A 21,814-nucleotide genomic window follows, 5' to 3' on the forward strand; every position below is an offset into this window, starting at 1 on the left:
TCATCCGGAGCTTTGGAGTGCGTTGCCATCAGTATGCTGATGACACGCAGCTCTATTTCTCCTTTTCATCTACTTCAGGTGAGGCTGTCAATATGCTGAACGGGTGCCTGGCTGCGACAATGGACTGGATGAGGGTTAATAAACTGAGGCTCAATCCAGACAAGACTGAGATGCTGCTAGTGGCTGGTTCTTCTGACTGGATGGTGGATGTCCAACATGTCCTGGATGGGGTTGCACTCCCCCTAAAGGAGCAGGTTCGTAGCTTGGGGGTTCTCCAAAAACTTGTCACTTGAGGCTCAGGTAGCCTCGGTGGCACCGAGTGCCTTCTGCCAACTTCGGCTGGTGGCCCAGCTGCGCCCCTATCTGGACAGGGATAACCTGGCTTCAGTTGTCCATGCTCTGGTAACCTCCAAATTAGATAACTGCAATGCACTCTACGTGGGGCTGCCTTTGAAGACGGTTCGGAAACTGCAGCTTGTGCAAAATGCAGTGGCCAGATTGGTAACAGGGACCAGACGGTCCGAACATATAAAACCAATTTTGGCCCGCTTGCATTGGCTGCCTGTATGTTTCCAAGCTCGATTCAAGGTGCTGGTTTTAACCTATAAAGCCTTACACGGCTTGGGACCACAATACCTGATGGAACGCCTCTCCCGATACGAACCCACCCGTACGCTACACTCAACATCTAAGGCCCTCCTCCAGGTGCCTACTCCGAGGGAAGCTCGGAGGGTGGCAACAAGGGAGAGGGCCGTCTCAGTGGTGGCCCCCAAATTATGGAATGATCTCCCTGACGAGGTGCACCTGGCGCCATCACTGTTATCTTTTCAGTGCCAGGTCAAGACTTTCCTCTTCTCCCAGGCATTTTAGCATGTGTTTTTTAAATTGTTTTAAAAAATTTAAATTGTGTTTTAAATTGTTTTTAAAAGATGTGTTTTAAATTTGTATATTTGTTTTTAATGTTTTTAGTTACTGTAAACCGCCCAGAGAGCTTCAGCTTTGGAGCGGTATATAAATACAATAAATAAATAAATACATACATACATACATACATACATACATTTACAAGTCTTGGGCCTAACGATGGCGAGGGCTTTTCCTTCCATAGGAACATGTCAGGCTAACAGGGGAACAAATGGCTTTAACCCTCATGCTTGATCAACTTCCATCCTTCTTTGTTTAAAAAAAAATCAAAATCTACAGTAAAATTAAAGGGTCATTACTGAATTCAGAGAAAGCAACTTAGGAAAGGAGAGGCATTTAACATCTCCTTTGACAATGCACACATGTGAGAGAACACAAATACTAACAAACACCTGTATTTAACAAAACACTACAAGTCCAGTAGTTAAGTTATCAATTCAGTGAAGAAAGACTTTATAGATTTTTTTTAGCTAAGAACTAACACAGCTTTTTAAAAGGGGGGGGGATGGAGGCCAATAGCTGCCAGTGTTATGCAGAGCACCAAGAAGGCAAAGAGAGGGAGAGTGATCTTCATTATTCTAAATGATGTCTGACTTTTCCAAGCAAAATTCCACAATGGTTACTCTCTTGCAAGGACTGAGCAACTGTCAAGGGTCAAAAGACTCCATCAATATTCGTCACTGATGGAATTCCTTTCCACAAAGAACCATGGATATAGATCAACTCTAAAATTAACTCTGCTGCCAGCTGTGTTTTGTTTTGTAGGCATGCACGTGTTTGTCTGTTCTGTTTTAGCAAGCAGGACAACCACTAAACTCTGTGAAGCGATAAAGGAAGCAAACTCTGGTGCATATACATCCAAACTTAGAGAAGGCAAGCAACACCATAGACTCCTGATCAATGCTGCAATATATTAAGGTGCTTTGTTGTTATCTAAAGACGGGGGATCTATTTTGTTAATGCCTGCACTGTCTGCTATGGTACAAGTGAGCCATTATTAAAAACTGCCAGAATATTTCCAGGTCATCTAATCTAGTATGTGAGGCAACTTCCAGCACTCCGTGACATTTTGTGCTCAAACCAAAGTCCAAGAAGTGGGACAAAAGTAGGTGCAATTTTTAAATAAATAGAGGGCACCTCTTCTCACAGGCTGAAAGTAGTAGATCCTGGAGAAAACATTGCGAATTATAGAAACACACACATGAGATGATACCCAACTAATCCATACTCTGAGTAGACCCATACTCTGAATATGACTAATGTTCTTCGGAGCCAGCCCTGCAGAAATCTGAAGTATTGCAACTGAGCTTACGATGTGGGCATCTCCTGTTCAGAAATTACTGTTTGTATTAACCCAGTTTATCACTGCACTCTGCAGGTGAGGGCCTCCTGCAGATACCATCTTATCAGGAGGTCCGTTCTGCACAACATAGGAAACAGACCTTTAGTGTGGCGGCACCTACACTGTGGAATTCCCTCCCCTTAAATATTAGGCAGGCACCATCTCTGTTATCTTTTCGGCACCTACTGAAGACTCTCCTCTTTCAACAAGCCTTTTAAGTTGAGACCTATCCCAGTCTGCATCTGTGTTGGAATTGCTTTTCAATATTTCAAAAAACAGCCCTTTTTTCTAAACAATATGGGTTTTTTTACTCTTTTTATTTAAGAAGTTTTTAAAGCTTTTTTAAAAAATGTATTTAAAGTTGTTTTGTTTTAATGTATTTTAAGGTCTGTTTTTATGATGTTTTAAAGTGTTTTTAGTGTTTTTGTTTGCTACCCTAGGCTGCTGCTGGGAGGAAGGGCAGGGTATAAATCAAATAATAAATAAATAAAAATAAATAAACTCTGTTTATTTATAGGATGGTCACACACTCTTAAATTATATTCCTGTGATGTGGGGAGTAACAGATGGACCACGAAAGTGGACCCTGTAAGCTGTTATGGTTGCAGGGACTAACTTATGGTTGCTAGGCTAGAAGGATAAACGCTCGTCATATACTTCTCAATGGCTTGAAGATCTTACTGCCCTTTCTATAATCCTCAAATCCATTTGGATATCTATTTGAACATATAGGCTGCCTTTGAAAATTTATACATTTAAGTCAAGATTGATGGAATATTTTCACTGTTAATGTCAGCTGGCTATGTTTTCTCTCTCTTTGTTATATTTACAAAAATTAATTGGGGGGGGGAAGCTTTCTAGATCAAGCCCTGAACTGAACAGAAATATTCTTTCAAATTCTTAGATGACAGCTACTTGTTTCTAGATGCCTAGACTTTTTCCAAACTTGCTCCACAACTCAGGCTGGTCCCACAAATGCTCCCCTCTGGAGTGTGAATGTGCAGGGAGCTGAATGTATATAAAAGGTTAAGAGGGTGTAATGTATTATGAAAAACCCAACTTTAAGGGGAAAAGAAGACAACTAAGAGGGGGACATGAACATTTATCAAGTTATGAGCCACTTGGAGTGAGAATAAATGTTCTTCTCTTTCTCCAAACACTAGAACTTGAGGGCAGTAAAAGAAACCAATTGAGTGGACAAGACAAGAGGAAGCATTTCTTCAACCATACACAATCATTAATATGGAATCCATTGTCATAATGGCATGGCAGTAGCCACACAGTGGAGACAGCTTTGTAAAATAATTGGCCAAAATAATGTAGAACAAAGCAATTCTTACATTCTTATGCATAGGTGAGGAACCAGCATAGGCTGAAAACACCCACAAGAGTAGATTATGGAGAAGAGATACATAGAATATCTTCCTCACCCCTTTCAAAATCTCTGTGCAGACATAGTGGACAACACCTGATATTTCAAAGGAATGACTCCCACAACACAATGCAGTGAACAAATTTGGGACAATCTGCTTCCATTCTAATTTCCTGTAGGTGGAATTTGGGTTTTGCTCTCTTGGCATGAGCTTTCATGAAAGTATATTCCTATTGCCAGCTACTTCTGTACTCTCATCAGTGCTCAACCAGTGGCTGAAAGCTGAAGAACCATGTTGTCAATGAGCATTCAACATATAATTCCCCAACATTTGAGGTGTTAGAATTGCACATGCACACACCACTGCTCATCTAGGAGCAGGCACCTCCTGCCCTGCAACATTCTCCAGGGAGATTCTGCTCTCTCCTCTCCCAAGAAAACTACCTAGCCTATCTTCTCATTCTGGCCATGTGCTATAATTGCAAATATGTCTGAACATGAACATTCACACAAGCAGCTATTGAAGTGGCACACAGGTCACAATTGCCCAGGAGTCTGGAATGACACTGAATCAACTGCATTTGCAATGAGGACCTCCATGGAGATTTGCAAAGCTTCTAGGAGGGTCAGGCCTGTGAAATCTTCTAGGGAAACAACAGTTTTTTGTATTTATTTATTTATTTGATTTATATCCTGCCCTTTCTTCTAGAGGAGCCCAAGGCATAACTCTTTTGTTTCTATACTTTAAATACTTTCTTTAAACAACTCTTGGTCAAATAAACTGATGGCATACAAGTCTAACAGCAATCATTCAGTAGATGACAAACTCTTCCATGCCAAAAAAACAAATGAACTTTCACTCTGAACATGGAAAACCAGAGGCCAGTTATATTTTTTATTGAATTTATATTCCAGCATTCAAAACATGCTATCTTCCCATGATGGCTTACAACATGAAAAATAATTTTAAACCATATTAAATATCAAACAACAGCAGCAGGAAAACATTACCGTTCTTCTAACCCAATTCAGCCATCCCAGACTCTATTCTTAAAAAGTGAAACACTTTTGCTGCTGTTCCTCATATAACCTGACTAAAAGTACTGCTGGGATTCTTCTTCATTGGACCTGGTCACCTTCAAACCTCTATTAAGGGGAGCTTTGTGCCTACCCTAGTGAAACATGCAAATATGAAAATGCATGTGAGCATGTATGCAAATTCATTTAAAACTGACATGTACGTTCTCCTGCAGCCAAAGATGTTTTCCAACATAATGAAAACCACTTTCTCCCAGAACTTTGGGATCAGCACATGGTCTCATGCTCCATGTCTAAAGAAATAAGATCAAGCAGTGGCTCTTGCTCCCCAGAACTCCAGACTGGGAACCACCACCACCCCACTTACCTTTTGTCAACAGGTGAAGAATATATACTCCACGCACACACACACACACACACACATATTCCAGAGTATTGACTGAATTCAACACCCCAGCAGTGACATTGCCATCACCTTGTACCAATACCTATGGAATACTTTCTGCACACTGTGACCACAACGTTAGAAACCTCTCTTACAATCAGATATACAGCTACTGGGAAATAACTTCTATTGAGTTCAACATGGCCAACTCCCAGGAAAGAGTATAGGTTTGCACCTCAAGTGATAGAACATTGTCCCTTGAATGTATCTTGCATTTATTTTGTGGGATAACCATCTAGGCAGCGAGTTAGTCAATCCAATGCCATTGTAAAGCATGGAAATAGGATTTCATGACTAACTGCCCTCTCTGTTCCCTCTTTCTTGGTAAGACTGCAAGGTCAGAAATAGAACTTGGTGTCATCACAAATTCTTAGCGAGGTCTCTGTATTTTCACTCCTACAGATTTTGTTCAGTTCCCTCCCCTTAAGAGCTTACAGTTTCTATCTTTAGAGGCTTACATGGCCCCAATACATCTGTATCCTAGTACATCAAGTCTTTAACGTATCCATCCCCAGAAATATCCTGCCCAGCAGGGCTGTGGAGTCGGTACACGCCAAACCTTTGACTCTGACTCCTCTATTTTTCTACTGTCTGACTCCGACTCCACCCAAAATTGCTTCCAACTCCACAGCCCTGGAAAGGGCTGTAAATGTTTTTTTAAATTGGAAGCTCTCATAGGAGCATTTTTATCGCTGCCTGAATATGCGCTGATCTTGGCATCACAGCATTTGTCTTCAGCTGGGTCCTGTGTCATACACTGACACACAAAATGTTTTCCATCTTGAGTTATGGTGAAATGCTCAACTACAGCTGACTTCATGGGAAGCTTCTTTGACATTTTGAATTTATATTTTAAAAAATTTGTCAATCAAAATTAATTTTGAAGCCGGAGTCGGAACATTTCTACCGACTCCAACTCCACCCAAAATTGCTTTCGACTCCGACTCCATGACTCCGACTCCACAGCCCTGCTGCCCAGTCAAAGAAAATATTTTATGGATGGAAACCTAAGGTTTTCCAAGACTAGCAGTCCAGATTCTTGCATGCAACACAGTTCTGAGCAAGGTAATTCAGTATGTCCCACTGAATTCAATGGTACTTATTCCCTAATAAGTGTGTTTAGGAGAGTAGCCTTGTATTTAATTAATTAAATATCTCACCCTTCCATCCAAAAGAAGCCCAGGGCAGCCTTAAGCATAGTTGATTTCAATGGAATTTACTTCCAAGGAAGTGCTTTTAGGTTCACAGCCAGACTAGGCTTCCCAAGGAAGTATACATCAAAAGAGGGTAACAAAGTCAGGCCTTCTCCATACAATAGCTGAGCAATGAAACAGGTTTCTGTTTTCACAGAGGAAATAAATACTCCAAATGTTACTCCCAAATAATAATAATGATAATAATAATAATAATAATAATAACAACAATAACAATAATAACAATAATAATAATGTTGCTGCAAAATCTACCCACTGCAGCAAAAGTTGCTTACTTGGGGCAATGTTCAACTAAACTTCTGCTTGTGCAACAGGACTTTCCCCCTCCTCCCCCATGCTGCCTCCAAATCTGCTCTGGAGGGTTGGGAGAACCCCAAAAATATCTACTCGTTTTGTTGTAAGTGAATAAAATGCTTGAATATTTTCCAGTATTTAATGACAACATTTCAATAGTCCACAAATGCAACCTAGCTTGCACATCTCCAACGTGCAAAACTAATGCCTTTGCTCACTTTGCTTTCAAGCCAGAAGGCACCGAGTCACAACTTTACTTATCTAAGCAACAGAGGTGACACTGATATTAATGCATCAAGATATCTCCTAGTTCTTAATAGCAAAATCACTAAGCAATTGTTTTCCCTTTCCTCAAAGAGACATTGCAGCATGGCTCAAAATTACACGCAAACTTGTTATTTCCCAGAAGCATAAGGGTGACCCACTAGTTTACAATCGTCACTCACACACCCCAGAAGGCATGCATGGAAAGACATTTCAAATGCCTTAGGCAGTTGGGAGTCTTCCAGCATCTTCCTACTGGAAATTGTTACAAAGGATGTTGCTGAGTAACCTCAATCAGCAGAAGCCACCCTCTCCAAAGCAGAGGAAGGCACTTAACAACCATAAATCCTTCATCCAACAGTTGATAATGTGTAGCTCAGCCCTGCACAACTTGCCACTGACCCACCAAGCCAAACACAGCAGATCAGCCATACACAGTGGCTGACTGGCTGGCTGCAGAACTTATCAAGCCCCTGGTGAGCAACAAATATATGGCTGGCAGCCTGTGTTCAGCCTGGCAGGTTACAAGTTACGCTGGCTTACCTTAACTCAAGGCTATGTTGCAAGCATTACAAACAGGAAGAGTACAATTCATTTACAGCACCACTTCTTGCAGCAGACGAACATCATGCCAATAATAGGCCTGCCCTTCATATTTGCAAGGTGTGATTAATTGCTCCCAATGTGTCGTGTCTGCAGCCAAGCATCCAGAAGTAAAAAAAGTGCTCCCCTAAGAGCCAAATCAGGGCAAAATCTGCAATAGAACAGCATGCAGGACAAAACTGAACAACAGATCAAACACAGAGCAAAAAAATAATGAAATGATGCAAACATATTTGCTAACATTTATTTATTTATTAGTTTTATATCCCACCCTTCCTCCCAGTAGGAGCCCTTTTGAAACAAACTGTTTGGTAAGGTGACAAATATAGTACAAAGTAAAGCACAACACTGAAGCCAGGAAAGGCAAAATTAAACTTGTCCTATTGTGGGATAAGATTGCAAACTTGATAACGAGGTATTGTTATAACATGGTTGTAATGGCATGGAATCTTGGACAATTGTTTAAGAGACTAATTCAGATTCAATATGCAGCAATTAAGAGAGCAGAGCTCTTTGGGAAAAATGAGAGCAACCATCTTGCTAAAATGATTCCAGCAAGGTTGGAAAGAACCAAATATTACTAACACATGGTCCACGGGGGGGGGGGGACTTCTCCTACAGTTACTAGGTTAAATAAATAGATGCATAAAACCATTACACTACAGTATAGCTGTTGAGGAAAAGTCTAAAAAGTGCATCTTTGCTTTCCAGCACAAATTTGCTCTGAGCTCTGGAGTAACTTTGGCATTGACAAACTGCTCCAACAAATGCTGCTATGTGAGCCTGAGTAAATGAGAACCCTGCTGAATCAGACCAATGGCCCATCTAGTCAGTAGCACAAATTTATTTGCATAGCCATAAGCCATCGCAACATAAAAAAACAAAAGAGAAAAAGAAAAAAGAAAAACATCACACATCTTTAAAAAGAGCCATCATTAAAACAATAAAATAGTCGGCACACATAAGTGATTGTCGTGTGCGAGGGCAACAGGCCTTACACTACATTCAATAAAATCCAGTGACTAAGTAGTGATCTATATGTATACTGTCACCCCTTGTCGAGCTCCGATTCAGCAACGCGTTTGGCTCGGAGTTTTTGTGCCGCTAGGGCAAACTGGGCAACCCTATAGGTAACCTTAAAATCATTGTCTGATAAAAGAAACGGGATGAGGTGTATTTGTTGAAAATATCCCTGATGAATTACCAGTTCACTTAAGAATTTGGTCCTGGGATGTAAATATAGAGGGCATTCCAGCAGGTAGTGAGGTAGATCTTCCACCGCTGGTGATCCACAGATACACAGTCGTTGCTCCCAGGGTGTCTGGCGGTAGCAACCTAGCAGGACCGCACTCGGCATCGACTGAAATCTGAGTGCGGTGAAAGCTTGTCTCAACTGGGCTGGTATAGGGTAAGTCAGGTATTTTGCCCGTTTATGATCATGTTTGAATATACCATACCACTTGGAGAATTTTGTATTAGTGATTACAAGTCTATCCATCCATGAACAATGTCCATAGATTGTTTCCCGTAGCTTAATTCTGTTAAATGGGGTCAGGCTCTGGGGTGATATATGGTACTTCTGATAGATGTTTGTAAGTCTGGAAACCCAGTTCTTATCAACAGCGGCCAAGTGGTAGCAGGCTTGCACAACTACTTTTGTTGGAGACTTTGTTATAGTTCCTCAGAATGTAAGTAGGGCACAATGGACCTGGGCCATGGGGGAAGACCTACCTTGGCATGAAGCAGTGCCGCAGGTGTGCCAATGGGGAGTCACAGCAACTTTTTCAAAAAGTTGTTTTGAATAATTTCAAGATTGGCAAGGTAGGAATCCTTCCAGCCGCAAACAAATGCCCCACATAAGATCTGGGAAAGAGCTTTATTTATGAAGACTTTCAATGCCGGGGCAAGGAGGTTGCCGCCCACTGTCCTATAGAATCTGAGGATAGCCCCAGTGCATCTCAGCGCAACAGATTTGATGTGTTCGAACTGCCTTTTCCAGGAAAGAGTGTCCTGGAAATAAATGGCCAGGTATTTAAAAGAACGGCACTGTTCGATTGGGTGTCCACCAATAGACCATTTGAGGTTCAGGGGCTTTTTCCCAAAGACCATTACCTTAGTTTTGTTGTAATTTATCTGAAGTTTTTCTTTTAGACAGTAAGTACTTAAACTCGTTAACAGTCTCCTTAGGCCCTTTCATGTGATGGATAATAGGATCATATCGTCCACGTAAAGCAGCATCTATACTTTCCTATTCCCCAAGGAAGGGGGAAAAAACTCTGGGCCCGCTAGTTCTGGGACTATCTCATTTAGACAGAGATTAAAGAGAAGCGGGGCCAAGAGGCAGCCTTGCTTTACTCCCTTGTTAGACAGTATTGGATCAGTTAGGGAGCCTGAACAGCCTACTCGTATTCTTACCCTAGTGTTAGGATACAACTCCTCAATAAGAAACAGGAGTAGCTGGTCAATGTTAGTATTAGCAAGTTTGGCCCATAGTGTTGGTCTGTCTAGGGAGTCAAAAGCAGCCGCCAGATCAACAAAGGCCCATCTAGTCCAGCATCCTGGCCTCACAGTATCCAGCCCACCAGCAGGAGCTGAACACAAGAGCACTCTCCTTCCTGGTTTTCAGCAACTTGTACGCAGAAGCATACTGCCTCCAATGGTGAAAGCTGAGCATAGCCACCATGCCTAGTAGGAACTGACAACCTTAACTTCTCTATAAATGATAGATACAGCAGCTGCCTGTGTGGAACAGCTAGCTATATGTGAAGATGTTCTATTACAGGGCTGTGCCCACCCCTGATGACAGCCTTCCTTGTAAGGTGGGGCAGCCACATTTCTAGGCGAGGCATGGGGGTCCATGGCACCAGCCAATCCCCCCACATCACTGGTGGAGGGGATATGAAGGCCAGGTAAACATAAAGGCAGTAACCTTCCTCCTCCATACAGAGGATGTATTTACTTACATAATGGACTATGTAAAGGTCAAGTTAACAGAAAAGTTAGGATGAACAACAGGAATTAAATGACTAGCATGTTTTTTGTTTCATAAGAAAAAAGGATGTTACGCATACAGTGAACAAGGGGATACTGAAAGGTGTAAAGCAAAAAAAGAAGTTTATGCTCTAAGAAATGAAACATTAGTGTGGCGCTTGTTTCTCAAAAAATCAGTTTTAATTAATCTTGTATCATGACAATACCAATTCAAAAAAACAGGTTTAGAAACAGAGGAACAGCACATTACAATGCAACCATAGTCATTTACAGAAAGTAGTGCTGAGAACAATATGAGACGGAGTCCTTAACTTTGTAAAATATTTACTGCATAATAGACTTCCTTTTGTAAACTTATACAAACATTTGACAAACACGCATGAAAACTTTATGAATGGTAAGTTCACAATACACCTTTTTTCAGATAAATAAATGCATACCACCTAAAAATCACTTTAGAAACACTAGAGCTTTTGTTTTTTCCTAGAATTAAAGAAATATAAACACTGATCAAAATTAACATTAGCTGCCCTTGTTTCCAAATGCAAGAAAAAACAAATTTTGTAAATGCTTGTGAGTCACTGAAATTACAGCCCTCACTTTACTACATGTATGAACGAAGACTGTTGAATTGTCTCACCCTTTTTTGAGAGATTCCTAGGAATACCAGACTCAAAAGATTGACTTTGCCTACAACTATAGTCCTCTTTCACCTGTAGTCTATCCATATGTTCTCATTTTTCATGAAATGAACTCCTCTTATAATGATGGTGAGCTCCTGAGCTTGGCTTTTATGATGGATTAGGTATCCCAGTTTTAAATTCTACCCAAAAAACAAACATCCATAGTACAAGTTTAGGGAAAGGCAGAGAGAAGATAAATAGGGTATGTTTCTTAACACCTCCACAAGGCTCCTTCCCTCCAGGTTTGTTTCTGATCATTATATTTTCCTTTCAAGGGAAAACTTTTTATCTAGTTGCTATATAAAGGACTATCTAAGTCACTGGAAACTAATTGTGGAAAGCAATTGGATTTTGTTTTCACTGGTTGCTGGGTGGTTTTTCTGTCCAGAAACCCTGAAAAGGCCTCATGCTGAGCTGCACACATTTGGAAAATCAGAGGCCTGAGTTATAGCCAAAGTGGCCAGTCAGCCAGAACTGTAGTGTGCACAGCAGTATTTCTATTTCTCAAGGGCGGTTTTCATCCTTTGCAATCAAGTAGTCAAGAAAGAGAAGAAAAAACAGCCACCATGATGATGATGATGATATTATTATTATTATTATTATTAATAATAATAAATTTAATTTTTGTGTCGCCTATCTGGCCGAAGCCACTCTAGGCGACGTACATATTAAAATTCAATAAAATACAATATAATTACAGAATAAAATACAATGCAGTCAACACTAATGCAGGCGTAAAACTATGTAGGGCAATCAGAAACAATAAACAATCACAGAAAAATTAGCCCACCCCGGAGATCCCAAAGGCCTGTCCAAAGAGCCAAGTTTTTAAGGCTCGGCGAAATGTATCCAGGGAAGGGGCATGGCGAAGATCAAACGGGAGGGAGTTCCAGAGAGTGGGGGCCGCCACTGAAAATGCCCTCTCTCTAGTCCCCACCAACCTAGCTGTTTTCGTTGGTGGGACTGAGAGAAGGCCCTGCATGGCTGATCTAGTCGGGCGGCTTAATTTGTGGTACTGGAGGTGCTCCTTCAGGTAAACTGGGCCGAGACTGTACAGGGATTTAAAGGTTAACACCAACACCTTGAATTGGGCCCGGAAAACAACTGGAAGCCAATGTAGATGAAATAACACTGGTGTGATGTGATCGCAGCGGCGGCTGTTTGTAAGCAACCGAGCCGCCGCATTCTGCTCCAGTTGTAGTTTCCGGACCGTTTTCAAGGGTAACCCCACGTAGAGCGCATTGCAGTAGTCTAATCGAGAGGTGACCAGGGCATGTACTACCAGTGGGAGCTGATGAATAGGGAGGTAGGGTTGCAGCCTCCGTATGAGGTGTAGTTGATACCAAGCTGCCCGGCTCACTGCCGAAATCTGCGCCTCCATGGACAGCTTGGAATCAAGAACAACCCCGAGGCTGCGGACCTGATCCTTCAGGGGTAAACTCACCCCATTAAGCCTCAGGTCAACAACACCCAACCTTCCCCTGTCACCCACAAGCAGCACCTCGGTCTTATCAGGATTAAGCTTCAGCCTGTTCCTTCCCATCCACCCACTCACGGATTCCAGGCACTTGGACAAGGTCTCCACAGCCAACTCCGGTGAGGATTTAAAAGAGAGGTAGAGCTGCGTGTCATCAGCATATTGGTGACACCGCAGCCCAAACCTCCTGATGATAGCTCCCAGCGGTTTTATATAGATGTTAAATAGCATGGGAGAGAGGATAGAACCCTGTGGCACTCCACAAGTGAGGGGCCAAGGGTCTGAAACCTCATCCCCCAATGCTACCTGTTGATGCCTGTCAGAGAGAAAGGAACTGTAAAACAGTGCCTGGAATGATTATGAGAATAGTGTTTTAAAAGAATAAAGGGTAATGTAGATTTTTTTAAAATCACTTTAAGTTATCTCTATATTTCACACAATAAGCACCCAATCTGCTCTACTCATTATATAACTGCAGAATAAACAAAGTCTTACTTCTTACTGTAGGCAAACAAACATGCTTCTTAATCGCTGGCTGGGTACTGTAGAGAACACAACTGAAACTGAAAAGCAGAGCAAAGGAAAATCCAGGAGTAGAGTTGCAGCTGGTACAGAATGCGGCGGCTCATCTGATTAAAGGTAGCCGCCGACAAGATCACATCACTCCTGTATTGAAGGAGTTGCACTGGCTACCAGTTGCTTACCGAACCCAATTCAAGGTGCTGGTACTGACCTTTAAAACCCTATACGGTTTTGGACCAATCTATCTGAAGGAGCGCCTCCAGCATCGTCAGGGATGCCGCTCAACAAGATCAGCCTCAGAAGACCTTCTCTCAACCCCACCGGTTAAAATGGCCAGACTGGTGAGGACCAGAGAGAGGGCTTTTTCAATAGTGGCCCCCACCCTTTGGAATTCTCTCCCAAATGATCTCCGTCATGCCCCTTCTCTGATGAGCTTCCGCCAGACCCTGAAGACATGGCTCTTCAGAAAGGCTTTTGGGATGGCCTAGGCTTTTACTGTTGTTTTTAAATTTTAATGTTTAATGTATTGTTTTTATTCTGTACGTCGCCCAGAGTGGCTGGTGAACCAGCCAGATGGGCGACTAATACATTCAATAATAATAATAATAATAGTCTAATTCTAACCCATAGTGGAAAATGGACTGCCTTCAAGTCGATTCCAACTTATGGCAACCCTATGAATACGGCTTTCATGGTAAGGGGTATTCAGAAGTAGTTTACCATTGCCTTCCTCTGAGGCTGAGAGGGAGTGACTGGCCCAAGGTCACCCAGTAAGCTTCATGGCTGTGTGGGGATTCAAACCCTGGTCACCCAGATCGTAGTCCAACACTCTAACCACTACATCACATTCGCTCTCAACCCATAATACAAAGTTCTAATATTTAATTCCTCAATGGCCATGTTACTATATAAGCTTTTTTTTCAGGATCCCTTAATTATAGGGTGTTTGTGATAATGAAAAATCCACCCTCAGTCAGGGAAAAGTCTTGAATGAGCATAGTTTGGGGGGCTCTTCTAGATGAAGCTTTTGTTGTGCACTCGCTCTACCTTATTCACTGAATTTTTCAGAGGGTCCTATTCTTAAATTGCTCCTGTTCTTAAAACAAGCTGTCATTATTTAAATGGAGACTGTCATGTCACAAATTAAAAACACATTTTTTAAAAAAAAATGGGGTGGGGGTGGGGAGGAAAACACAGCTCTAGGGGAGGGCAGTGCACCCATTTGCCCCACGCTAGCTACAGGGCAGGACCAAGTGGGCAGAAAGTAGATTGGGATAAATCTCTTGGGTGCTTTGCAGGAGTTTGGCAAGGGTTTTCCACTGCAAACTGTTTAACAATAGCAAGAAAACCTTTCCCACCTAATTTAGGCACCTAAAATGAAGAAACCTAACCAGGAGTGGATTTTTATGTGAAAGGTCAGTAAACTCAAATAAGTTCTGGCCCTGTACAACAAATCTGTAGACTAAGAATGTGCACTGTTTTTTAATTCTAACTTGCATGCCTTTTGCAGCTGGCTCCAGATAGCTCTGGTAGTAAAAAACAAAGCAGGTCCAGGAAATCTGAAGCCTACCTACCCTTGTTCAAGATCAAGGGTGGAGAACCGCTGGTCTGTAGTACCTTTCGTTCTAGTCTGTAGCACCCTTCCATGTCCCATTGCCACTCCTACTAGGCCCCACCCTTCTCCTGAGCCCTTCTCCCCTCCTTAGAAGCTCTGTCCACCTCTTCCTATGCCACAGTCAACAATCCTCCCAATCTGGCTGTCCTCAGCAAAAGCAGTGGCCACCACAAAAGTGAAAAACCAGGGGACTGACAGGCAGTCAACCACTAAACATGGAATGTGGTGGCCAGAGCAGCCAAGCAGCCTTTGGAAAGACATTCTAGCCACCATGTCCCATGGTCAGGCCTCCAAGCTCACACATGCAAGCATCAGCTTTCTGGCTCTGTAGTTGGATGCAAAGAGGCAATCTCTGCCACACTGTAAATTGCCAGGTGACATTCACCGGCTCCAATGAGTTCAAGGACCAGTGGCAAAAGATCAGCTAAGAATCAGGTTTCCATAATAAACTCAGTTTTGCAAAAGCTGTTGTGTATCCTTAGCAGTTTTCTACAGTTCAGTAACTTGACATGGCCTTTATTAGGGAAGGACAGACAAATGAGAGGTGATAAACAAAAGAGGGTGAGAGAAAGAGAGAAAAGAAGGGTGTCCAGCTTGCTTTTGGCTTTATGTTCACCTACTGCCAGCTCTAGGCCCACTCACTGCCAGTATGTGCCTTCTTTACTCAATCAGAAATAGAGCCCACCCCATTCCAGAGGCCTGAAATAGGTAACATGAGCAACTTTCAGCAAAACAGATTAATATTTCATCCCATTCAATTAAATTTCCTCACTCTTTCTGAATTTAATCCTGAACCTCAAGTCAGCCCAAACGGGAAGGCTTCCTTCCAAAAGTTGCTCAGGTGTGGATTTTGGCAAACATACAGCGGGAAGGAGTTCCAGGATTGGGAGGCAATCACTGAGAACATCTCCCTGCCCTTGCTGACTGAACTCAACACACGGCTGGTGTCCATTAATGTTCTCAGTGGATCTCAGTTACCAACTTTAGATCAACATTCTGCTACTAAATCTCTGACACAACAACAGATGAAAATGCTTTTCACCTCCGCTGCTGAATATTTGGGAACCATGGGAACCCAAGATATTCAGTGATCATTCATGTCTCCAGCCTACAGATAAGCAAAAAGCATAGCCTTTGTAAAACTACCAAATTTGCCAATGTCAGACTCTTCAATTAGAAAGCCCAGACTGGGATAAAAGAATGTAGTTCAGCTCTAGCAACTGCCATGCCCCCGGCTTCAGCCCACTTGACTGAGAAATAAGAATCTCAAGCCCGTACCCTATCTGCTAAGATTCTTTCGACAGCTGCGTTCTCTATATTTCCTTACCCACAAACACAAAGAAAGAAAATAGTTTCTGACGGCCGGCACAACTATCCATTCAAAGCTGGGCTCTAACGCCATTTATTCTTTGGCTTTAGACCTGTTGCACAGGTGGAGCAGGAAATATAACCTTTTCTCCTATATCCGAAACAATAAAATATTCACCTACGCAGAACAATATCATGAAACAGGTTTAAATTAATAAATAAATAATAACATCGAGAACACCAACACCATAAAGCAATACTAAACCATGAAGGCTAAGGGAATTCCCAATCCCAGTTGCAATTAGACGAGATCGCCTAGACGAGATTACCTTGGCGAGAGGGAGGGGGAGGAGAGGGGGTAACTCGTGTCTCCCTCCCCCTTCCCTCACTGGCGTGTCCTGGCGCTGCTGGTGCCGCCGCCTTCCTCTTCAGGGCAGGGAGGTGAGGCTGTGCCGAGCAAAGGGACCAGCTGTGCCCCCCTCTTCCTTGACGCGAGAGACGGAGTGTAGGTAGAGGCGGCAAAGAGAAAGGAAAAAAGGGTGGGGGGAGAGAAAAGGAAGAGGAGGGAGGTTCTTTGGAGCAACAAGTGCAGGGGAAGGAGAAGACGGAGGGGGCGGAAGGAGGGTTAGGGGGCAAGGGGAGAGGGCCGTGCTTGGGGTGGGGTTAAGCACAGGGAGCGTGGGATGGAAAGGAACCGAGGCTTGAAATGGCCTGCAGCTCCTAAGGGGCCGGGGGGGGGGTCTAAAGAGACTCTGGGCCGAAAGACGCTGCTGCCACAGAAGAGAGAGACGAGGAGGCGGCAGTAGCAGCAAGTGGCGGTGCTGGCTCCGGGGGTGGGGAGGGACGGAGGAGAGAGGCAGGCTGGCTGGCTGGGGCCTGGAATGATGATGGAAGTGGCCAAGGAGACTCGTGAGGAGCAGGTCGCCGTGTGGGGAGAGAGGGAGGAAGGTAAAAGAAAAGAAGGTAAATGGGGAAGGGGGAAAACAGCAACACCCCCCCTCCAAAATAAAAATAGAGAGGAGGAGAAAAGGGGGGGGAAGGAAGAAAAGAAAAAAAAAGAAACAGAAAAAAAGGGAAAGAAGCTGCTGGGCCCTCCCCCTGCCTGCGCGCGCGTCTTGCGTCACTCCCCCTGTACGCGTCGCCGTAGCCCTGTGCGCGTCACGCCACCGCGCCTAGGTCTCCGTTGCCATTGGCAACTTTGAGACGCGCCCGCCTACGAGGCCCGCCTCCTTGATTCACCTTAAAGAGAGGGCGGGGGGAAAAGGCTGCGCGAGTGTTTGCGGGGGAACCGCGGCGGCGGCGGTTGTTGTTTAAGAGCGCGAAACGGGATTCTTTAAGAAACGCTCAGGTAGTTGTCGAGGTTTGGTAGTTTCTGAAACAACTTCCGTACTTATTTCTGCGACCAGTGAGCGGCCTAAACGAAGGCTGCTATCCTCCAGTCACAATATCATATGGTGTTTGCGCTTTCTTTAACTCTCCTTTATACACATGGGGAGAAGGTGCGTGTATAAAAGAGGGAGTTGAGAGGCCCAAGCGCCGTTCTGCATACCCAGAGTTTTAGGCTGCAAATCCTATGCGCGGTTTCTCGGGAGAAAGTCTTCATCGCACTCAGTCGGAGAGATGTACGCGATGACGTTTGTTGTCTAAAGGTGAGTAGATTTTCAGCACGCAAGACATCTTCAAATAATCTTAATTTATTTTAAGGAGATAATTTGTTTCAGAAGACGCCCACCCGTCTTAGTTTCTACCGTAGTTGCTACCTTCTTAGTTGCTTTTGTAAAAGGGATGAAAAAAGCCATGACTAAACCACAGGTGAACCTTGTATCTAGTATGGCTCAGATAGCTATTGGGCAGTTGCTCCTCAACTTGCAAGGCAAAAATCTGCCTCTTTTCTTTGAAACCTTAATTGGATTTGGAATCTGGGTGGTTGCTGTCTTTTTACAGTTGTTATTATTGCATATTCACAGAGGAGAACAAGGATTGTATAGAAATATACCAGAAACAATAGAAATAAAACCTGTTATTGAGTATGAATATACCCTGCTCCACAATTAGTCCAAAAAGAAATCACAAAAAGGATGCTAAATGCCTATCAGTGACTGTCTCATTACTTCTTCTTGATCTATAAAACCAAATAAGTGTCATTTGTTATACATAATACCACAACATTTAATCAAAAACTCCTGTTGACCTGGAATTATTTTTTCCTCTGCTTTTTATTGTTGTTATCCTTTTCTATGAAAGTTCTGTAGTGTAGAATTCCCTGTTCACACACTCTTATAAAAGATGTTATATTCATTTTAAACCACTTAGAGGTTCTATTTACACTTAAGCGGTATGCAAATGTTAACTAAAATAAAATATGTAAAATAATTGGGTAACAGAGAAACTCTGTACCAAAAAATCAACTGAATGTTCATCTGCTGTCCTTTTCAAATAGGCTGATTTTTAGCACAATTTCAGTAAATATGCAAAAATAAAGACATTGTTTGCATTACATCTTTAGCAAATTGTATGGAAATGGTAAACATTCCCTTGTCATATATTGCCACTATTGAAAGATTATTTTAAAATCCTCTCCCAAAATGCTAACATACTAAAATATAATGTCTTATTTTACATATATGGATATTTTCTTCCATATCTAAATCTATCCAGGTCTTCTACAGTTTGACCTTTATAGGCCTTTTGTTGTTTAAAGCAAATATTTCCTAAATACTCATTGGAAATGAATCATCATAATTGCATGTAGAAAAGAAAAATCCACCATATAATCATAGTTCATATCCATGGAGCCCCTCCTAAAAAGTACGGATCCAGAAGCTCAGGATGTTATTAGGGCACAAAAAAACTATCTCTAAGATCATGATGATGTCCATAGGCAAGGTTCAAAAGTCTACCATCTAATTAATTAAGTACCTTCCTACAAGACTAGGTAGAAGTGGCAAATGGTCAGGTTTTAGTTGAACAGTCTTGGTGAGGGTGGGTTCTGAAAACAAGACACTCTTCCAATCATAACAGAGCTCCTTTTTTAAAGTGCCTTAAAAAGTAATTCCAAATGATGCAACCTCAGTCAGCCAGCTGGCCCTGGTACAGCCCATTGATCTGCCTAACCTTGAGGAGAAGGGGGGCTGTGAGGAACGCAGAATCTCATGGCCATCCTCACAGCAGCATCTCTCTGCCCGTCTGCTATAAACAGAAGCTCAGTTCAGTTCCACTGAGAGGCACTGCCAGAAGAACCTCTATTCAATTTTTCAAGTGCTGGCTTTTTGGGTGGTCAATCAAGGAAAAAAGACCCCCCCCAATTCCATAGTGGGATTGTTGCAAAAATGCTTTTTGTTTCCCTGGTAGGCTTACTCTGATTTACCCCCAAGAACGAGAAGTCAGTAGTCAGTCGAGGGTTCAACTCATATTTATTATTCTGCAGAATAGAGACACACTCATCGCTTATGCATAAAGTGAGCTGCCTGCCATATTCCTGATCAGGCCTTGTTTTCTACCTTATCTCAATGATGCTATATGACAATAAAAAGTTACAAGCAAGCAGTTTAGTAAAACGAAACTTAAAGATATGTCATCACCTTTTGGGTATCTGCCAATTACATCTGCATAGACAAGATACATCAGAATTCCCAGCTAGTTTCTTGTTCTTATCTGAGTACATTGCCTGCAGTTCTAGTACACATTGTAATCAGACCTAGTACACTGTAATCAGTCCCTTGAAGCTTCTCTGACCTTTGATATGACTATCTATATTTTGGTTTAGCTTTGCACATCTTAATTATAATTGACATGTTATACACATTCTAAGTATAATGCAATCTGGATTTTCTCAATACGATCATCTTTTATCTCTTACCCCTTTTGAGAGAATTGCACTTTCTCTCTGTCCCCTAAGCTTTTCCCTCTCTTCTTCTTAACTAAAAACGGTTTGAGAGATGGTGCCAGTGTTTAGCTCTACCCACATGTGCTCTGTCTGAAAGGCAGAAAGGCATGGGGAGGGTGCTGTTCATTCACTCTCCTATTATGTTGCTGCTAAGCTATTGCTTCAGTACCACTACTACTGCTGAGAGCTCTGCAGCAGAGCAGGATGAGATAGCTGCTTAGGACACTCAAAAATGGATTCAGAGTGTGGAGAAATGCTATATATGTGTTTGTGTTTAAAGAAATATGTGACCTCTGTCACTGCCATTGTTACAAGCCTGCTTGACAATGGTTGCTTGGTAACAGGTTCTGAGAAGTGAGATATACTATCACTTTAAGATTTTATTAGATGGGGCCTGGATCAGGTAAATTCTTTCTGATTGGCTGGAGGTTCCAGGCAGTTAACTGTCAGTCAGGGGTTAGCAGTTAGAGGAGTTGGTGTTAGTTGGAGTGAGGAGTTGGTTAGTGAGGGAAGAATGGAGGCCCAGGGTGTCACTAATAGCGATCTGGTAAAGATCTGAAGGGAGCTTGTGACTGAGGTGGTCTGAGAGGCTGCCCTGAAGAAAGATCTTGCCAGAGGGAAGTGATGAAAGTGGGATTTTAATGCTGGCTAAACTGTTCAAGCAGCCAGAAGCACAACTAGAGGAGCTTTGGAGTACAGAGGCAGATTGGCCCCACTAGCTGGACTGGATTGTGGAAGTAATTGGCAGGGGTGGAGGTTTAGGGAAATTGGCCTGGAGAACCATTTAAAGGCTGGTGACAGCAGTGGTGTCCCTGGAGTCTTTAGAACCCGTCAACAAGCACCTTTAAAGTCCCAAAATAAGTTAAGGATTCCCTTTTGTAAATAATATTCCTTTAATAAACCTACAAACATAGTTTAAGATTTATATTATCTCTCAGTCGTGGTGTCATCTCTTACCTAAAACCCTTCTATACACACTACTAGGAGGGTTTTAAAAGTATTCTGTATAAATTGGTTGCAGCAAAGACTTAAGGAAGCCTGTTTTTACATGGTGATGCTGGGGCGCCAGGGGAGTCCCTGACAATTTGGTGGTGGCAGTGGAATATGAATTAATTGGAAACATAACAAGAGGGAAAGAAAAAGGGATTTTAAAAAGAAAGGAACTGAAAGTTTTGGAACCAACTCCATCGCATCTGAAGATAAAAGATGACTGAGTATATGGATAGGATTAAAGAGGCATTAGGGGCAACCTGTATTGAAAAGAATATTGGCTGTGAGGGAAAGTCAGTAAAACTGAAAGTTATGCTGATTAAGAGCACTAACACAACAGTACCAAGTGTTAACCCAGTGTGACGTAGTGCCATTCATCAGAGTCCAGGACAGGTTGGAGGATATGCAGTTGCAGCTGGAGGAAAAACATGCTGATGGAAACCCAACAGCATGAAGAACAGCCCCATCTTGAGGAAAAATGGTTGCAGTTAGAGGAAGAGCGTCTGAGTATGGAAAAGGAGCAACACAAAGGACCACTTCAGCAGCAGCCCAACAGAGTGACTTCATGTGTTTCATTCTAGGAAAAGACCCACAGCAGTTCCTGTCGGCCTTTGAGAGAGCAGCCAAGAACTGGGAGGTTCCTGAGGAAGACTTCATGAAGTACCTTCCTGGTCTCATCAAAGGGGAACTGGCTGAGGCTTTTAACAGTATGCCTGAGGATGGGTGTGGGTCCTATGCTAAATTTAAAGGAATGGTTTTGACTAGGTCCTGAGTTTGCAGTTAAAGGCAGGGCATAAGTGACTCTGTTGCAAGCTTCAGAACTTGCAGATCAGTTAATTCTAAATT

The 21,814-nt window shown here is 42.6% G+C and overlaps 1 protein-coding gene across 15 annotated transcripts in view; it reads right to left on the reverse strand.

The window, feature by feature from the left end:
- The window catches only part of R3HDM2 (R3H domain containing 2), a 203,183-nt gene extending 185,937 nt beyond the window's left edge, over positions 1 to 17,246 (reverse strand). For 12 of the 15 annotated variants that reach the window (XM_061614635.1, XM_061614628.1, XM_061614634.1 and 9 more), the window contains exon 1: positions 16,422 to 17,245. The gene's annotated coding sequence lies outside the window, so the exon portion shown is untranslated. Of the gene's footprint in view, positions 1 to 16,421 lie in introns of all 15 variants that reach the window. The other 3 variants (XM_061614642.1, XM_061614641.1, XM_061614643.1) reach the window with 2 other exon arrangements.
- Positions 17,247 to 21,814: the final 4,568 nt, after the last annotated feature.

Source organism: Rhineura floridana, chromosome 3 (assembly GCF_030035675.1).
Source record: "Rhineura floridana isolate rRhiFlo1 chromosome 3, rRhiFlo1.hap2, whole genome shotgun sequence".
In the NCBI taxonomy this organism is placed as follows: Eukaryota; Metazoa; Chordata; class Lepidosauria; order Squamata; family Rhineuridae; genus Rhineura; species Rhineura floridana.